General features: G+C 55.2%; 1 protein-coding gene across 1 annotated transcript in view; it reads right to left on the reverse strand.

The window, feature by feature from the left end:
* Window positions 1–5,542, reverse strand: part of PPARGC1A (PPARG coactivator 1 alpha) — a 609,045-nt gene extending 603,503 nt beyond the window's left edge. The window contains exon 1 of the mRNA XM_081303149.1: window positions 4,960–5,542. The gene's annotated coding sequence lies outside the window, so the exon portion shown is untranslated. The remainder of the gene's footprint in view (window positions 1–4,959) is intronic.
* Between the last annotated feature and the right edge of the window lie 458 nt (window positions 5,543–6,000).

The following is a 6,000-nucleotide window of genomic DNA, read 5'->3' on the forward strand; positions in this document are numbered from 1 at the left end:
TGGATGGTAAAGCAGCATTCCTCAGTGGGCAGCTTCCTGCTTTGGCTATTTTCCATGTTAATGGAAGTAGTGCCAAGCCAAAAATAAATAAATTAATTCGTTAGTTAATTAATTAATTAGAAGGCTTTCAGAACAAGCTTTCAACAACTTACCTACATCCATTAATGATTCTGCATTGAGACTTCTACCCTGCTTGAAAAGATGGAGTACAAAGAATCACAGGTACTGGCTAACCCAAGTCCAGGGCTGACTTCAAAGCAGTCATGGCTCATTCTGAGAAGATACATAGAGGAGGCTCCTGCAAGGATGCCATTTTATATTTCAAGCCTGGACAATATGGATGGGGTGGCAGACGCAGGAGATAGAAATAAGAAAAGTTAAAAAAGCACAGCCAAGTGTGGTCCTCAGGTCTTAGTTTAACACACTTGGGGTAAGCTACCCAGGGAACCAAAGAGCTGGCCAATCAGCTGTGTGAAGTGAGACGCCTGGTCCCAGGGACACCCAAGCAGTCAGCGAATTAGTTCCATTTTTCACTTTCAATTGATGAATTCTGTGTCATACAAGCCTGGCCTGCTTCGAACTGGACTTACATAGTGACGATGAAGAAGGTGACCTGGGTCCAAAATGCAAGTAGTAACGACAACTCCACAGTCAGCTTCAGGTTGAAGACAGAAAGCTTAGGCAACTACAGGGGAGAATCCCAGGTTGAAAAGCACAACATGAAAAGATGAGGCTCCGTTTTGAAGCTTGCACTACTGCCATCCCTAGGCGTGAAACTGTAAATTAAAGAATGGTCTGTTGTCTGCTGCACGGAGCCAAATCAGAGACATTTCACACACACACACACACACACACACACACACACACACACTTTAATCCAGGGTTCTTTCTAATTGAAGAAATAAATTCTACCTAAGCAGATGCCGCCCCCACCCCCACACATACACTTGCTATGGTATGTTTTGCATATTGGCAAGTGGGTGAGAAAGCTCTGCAACATGGTCTGCTCAGATATAGGATGGAATTTCCCAGTTTTAAAATGGTAACAGATGTAGTTTCGGCTGTAATACACATTGGGCTCTCTCCAAAAAAAAAAAAAAAAAAAAAAACGCACACCCCAAGCTTTAATAATAAAATGTCACAGAATAACTACAAACCTTCCAGTCAGCAATGATTTGTGGCTGGTTGGTTTGTTTGCTTGTTTTTGTTTGCATGTTTTAGGGCTGAGTAAATGCCCCAATCCAGTTGTTTCCAGATTTCCAGGTCTATCTATCAAGAACTTCCATCTTCATTATTTTTTCCCTTGCTTGTTTATAAAGAGAGATGTCATAATCATGTTTCTTGTGAAAATGAAAGTAATCAAAATGCCTTGTGGTTCCAGGAAAAGAGCTTCTTAGGGAGGCCTGGCTGCTATTGATGTTGTAAAAAGGCTCCTTTTACATGGTATTAGATGTTGAGAGCACATCATATTGATCTAGAAATAAAAAGCTTGATTTTTTTTTTTAGTACAGTCAACTCTTACCTTCATAAGCACTTTATAACACTAGGAAGAATGTTTTATTTTTAATTGAGGTAGAGTAAACAAATTACATTTGAAGAACATTGCTATTTTTAGGGAATGGAGGATTTGTAAGCTGTCTGGCAGCAATTCAGGTAGAATTATGAATAACTCTCACTCTTTCAAATTTGGCCCGGGCCTCCCATAGCAGCTCTGCCCGAGTCCGAAATGGGATTTAAACTATTGCCTTTGTTTTCTCCTTTTTCTTCTCAGGAACAGTTAGGAGCAGTTTTCTCAGTCCTTTGCCCATGCTCGACGCCGAAACGCACCCTGGAGATCAATAAGGGCCTCCTGCACACTCTGTACCTTCTTCATCCCTGAAAACGGTGATGGTGGCTGCCCTGGAAGCCGCAACGCCCTGGCTGCATTTGCCAACAGACAGCAAAGCTTCGGTAGCATTTAATGGCACCTTCCCCTAATGATGTACACCTTTCATTTGTTTCTGTACTTTATCTTAAAGTTCATACCTCACCACTGGAAGAATAAATCAATACTTCAAATAATCTCCCTTTCCCCACCATACGATTCCGCTGCACTAAGAGTAGCAAGCTACCCAATACCAGCCTGTGAGCTAATCATCCTCCCATAGAGCAGAGCCAGCTGCCTTATCAGAAATTCTTTCGATTTTCTTAGCAACATGAGGCTCCCTTTCTAGAAGAAAGATGTTGCCTTTTGGGGAAATGCTTTCCCAAATCAAGTTAAACTAACTTTACCCGAAGAAACCGATAGTTTGTTTTTTGTTTTTTTTTTTCTCTTTTCAACCCCCCCCCCCCCCGCCATTGCTTCCGTCCTTCCTTTACCCCAAACCTGCCCCACACCCCTCCCTCTCGCCCACCTCCTCTGGTTTCCAAGGAGTCTGCACGTGATTGCCTGTCTTGCGAAATAGGGCCGCGGCCCTTCGTTTGCAAATGCTCTTAAATGACTTGTTTCCTATCTCATTAAAGATGCTGCGAAACCTCCCATCGCTGTAAAACGGTATCACCGCGTGCCGGCTCACATCGGATCTCCCTTCTCTCTTCCTAGGGAGGAATACTAAGTGGCCGAGTTTCGCGGCCCCGAGGTGCAGGTCGAAGATACGCGCCTGGAAACTTATCCTAAAGCATCTGATTTCAGGACTGGGGGGCGCGGCGCTGCCGAGGAATCCCGAATGCGGGCCTGGCCAGTGCCGGGTGTGTGGTTCAAGCCTTTCGTACCCGCTCCGGTCCTCAAAGGCGAGCTGGCTTTGCTTCCTGACTCACTGACACACACACACACACGTATATGCACACACACACACACACACACACACACACACACGCACACACCCAAGCACGCGGACGCCCGCTCCTGGACAGCTGGAGTTTGCCAAGCTGGAGGGGTCGTTGGCTCTCAGCATCCCGAACAGGCGTGGGAAGGGTGGGGAGCCCCCGGGTTGGTTTGGAAAAGGAGCCCAGCCCGGCTGTGGGCAGCCAGGGCGCTCCGCTGGCCCTATTCGTGCCTCTCCAGAGTCCCCAACTCAAGCGCCAGCCAGACCATCTCGGCAGCTCCGGCAAGTTTCCATTCGCAGCGGGGTTTCCCTCCCCTCCGCCGGCTGGCTCGCCGCGAACCCCTCTTCACGCAGCAGGGCGGCCTTCCCTCCCCGCAGGGGCCCTACGCCAGGCCACCGACCGGCGCGATTCCCGGGGGCGGCTCAGACGCCCCCACGCGCGGCGGCGGCCCGGCAGTCTGGCCGGAGCTCGCGCAGCCTCTCGCCGCTGCTGCCGCGGCGGCGGGAGCCTCTCCAAGGCTCCCCGGCAGCCCTTATGTATTATTCACTCGGGTGGCCACGGCGCTTTCTGGAGAGCCCACGCCGGAGAGGCGAGGTCTTCACCTGGCAACTACTAGTTTGGCAATTTGTTTCTTGGAAACTTGGGGTGATACCGGGGCGGCGGAAAACATTTGTCGATTGTTGTGCTTGGGGCTTCAGCTCTCTCTCCCCTTCTCTCTGCTTTCTCTGTGTGTGTGTGTTTCTCTATCGCTCTCGCTCTCTCCTCGCTCCCTCTCTCTCTTCTTATTTTTTATTTTTTTCCTTTGCCGCGAGCTCACAGGAGCGCGCTGCGCCCAGGGCCCGGGAGAGAGCGCGCCAGCGCCGGCAAGCGCGGCATGCAGCCTCGTGAGCGGCCGAGGCTGCCCGGCGGGCTCCGGAGAGAGGCGCCGCGGCGGCCGGGCGAGCCGGGCCCAGCCAGGCTCTTTTCCTCGACACCCCCACCCCCCGCGGCGCGCGCTCCACCGGGCCGGGAATCCCCGGCGCCCGGGTCGGCCCACCGAGTTGCTGCTGCCTTTCACCATTGCTCCTCCACCTAGCCTCTGGCCCCAACTTTCTCCAGCCCCGACACGCGCGCGCGCACACACACGCACACACGCACACACACACACTCCTCCCCTCCTTCGACCCCAGCTCCACTTCCCCATGTAGTTTGGAGATGACAGATGCCTGTAGACTTTCACCAAACAAGCGGTGGGGGCAGCAGACTACAACATTTATTTAATTAAAAGGCATTTTTCCTCTAATTCTCGCTCTGGCTCCCAGAATAGCTTTTTCATCCCTAGACCCTGAGCACATGCCTGTCTCTCCAGGATACCAGTGGTCCGCTGACATCCATCTCCTCCCATGCCCCCCTCCGGCATCTACCCCCATCTTTCCCCAGGTCCCCCAGGTCACACCGATACGCACACCTACAGGCCGGCGGCCGGGAGCGTCTAGGGCACGATGCAGCCGGACTGCATTGCACAGTCATCAAAGTTAAGTGTGTGTGTTTGTGGGGTGCTTGTGCGCGCCGGGGGAGGCGCGGGGTCAGGAGGAGTGGAGCCTCCACTCGCCTCCCCCCCACCACCACCACCTCCGCGGGTCAGGGGACGCCTCTACTTGAGATTGCAGCCATTTTAGGGAAAGAGGTGGCTCGGGGCCCGGGGAGGGGGGAGTGGAGGGGGGTAACAGCACGTCGCGGGGGGCTCGCGGCTCCGCAGCCCCTCGGCGCAACTGGAGGGCGGGCACGCGCAGGGCGCACAGGGGCGCGGCGCCCGCGGCGACTTGGGGAAGGTTGCGCTCGAGTTCCCTGGGTTTTGCCTGGAGTTGTTCGGGGTAACGCGCCAGCTCCTGCCTCTTTCTCCGGTTCCCCCTGGGCTGGGAGGTGGGGGGGGGAGGTGTCGATGGCAGAATGGGCATGGGAGGGACGCGACAGACCCTGTAGACTGGAGATCTGGCGCTGGGGGAAGGGGGGACACCTCCTCTCGCCGGTTGGCGCTGACCCAGACAGTGCGACCCACTTGGCCCCCCATCCTCCCCACCCCCTCCCGAGCCTCTGCCTCCCCGCCGAGCGCCAAGTGAGCGAGCGGCTGGGGGCACGGGGTGCGACGCCGCCCGGCACCGAGCCACCCCTTACCTGGTTGGAAGGGGTTTCCCAGGAGGAGCCGTAGTTGTAAAAGAAGGAAGAGAAGAAGGTGTCTTCCGACAGCCCGCAGCCCGCCATGCTCTGGATGCAAATAAAATGAGGAAAGAAAAAAAAGCACACACACACACAAAAGCAACCAAAAATGTTCAAAATCAAATTAAACCAATAAGCCAAGAAGAAATTCTCTCGCAAATAAAGAAAAGGAGGGGGAAGGGAATGGCCAAGGGAACGGAAACTCTCGGCTGTGCTCCCTCTCCGGGTGAGGAGGGATGCTCGGGCTGCCGCCGCCGCCGCCGCCGCCGCCGCCGCCGCTGCCGCCTTCTCAAGACGGTACCTAGAGAGGTTCGTCCTGACTTGGGCAGCCGCCGCCGCCGCCGCCTGTGCCGGCTGCGTGTGTGCGCGCGTGTGTGTGCGTGTGCGTGTGTGTGGTGTGTGCGCGCAGAGCGAGAGACCGCAGGGGAAGCAAGAGGGCGAGAGAATGAGCGAGCCGGGATGGAGGGCGCAGAGGCAGAGCGGGCGGGCGGGCGTGTGCGCGCGGGGGTGCGTGCGTGTGTGTGTGTGTGTGTGTGTGCGTGTGTGTGTGTGTGTGTGTGTGTGTGTGTGTGCGCGCGCGCGCGCCCGTGTGGCTGAGTGTGCGTCTGTTTGGGGAGCTCACCGGAGAGCCGGGGCCGTCACGTGGGCTCCCTGACTCCGCCGGCTGCCGGGGACAGCCTGTACTACAGCCCCGGCCACTAAATCAGCCCGCGCCGCCAGACCTTTGCAGCCCCCGCGGCCAGCCCCAGCTCCTGGCTGTCCCCGCCCGGCTGTGCGCTCCCTGGGACGACAGGGGGCGCGGGTGAGGCTTCGGGCAGGTGGGTGGATGGAGAGGGGGCAGCCCTAAGCCCGGGAAGGGAAAAGAAGGATGCCCGGGAAGGCACCCAGGCCCCCGTTACGCCCTGCACCTCTTGGCAAGCCTTCCTCCATCCTGTTTGAAGGCTTTTTTTTTTTTTTTAATTCCTAAAATTGCTTTCCGTGCACAGACCCTTTTTTCCA

This window comes from Spermophilus citellus, assembly GCF_964194105.1.
Source record: "Spermophilus citellus genome assembly, chromosome: 8".
Taxonomy (NCBI): domain Eukaryota; kingdom Metazoa; phylum Chordata; class Mammalia; order Rodentia; family Sciuridae; genus Spermophilus; species Spermophilus citellus.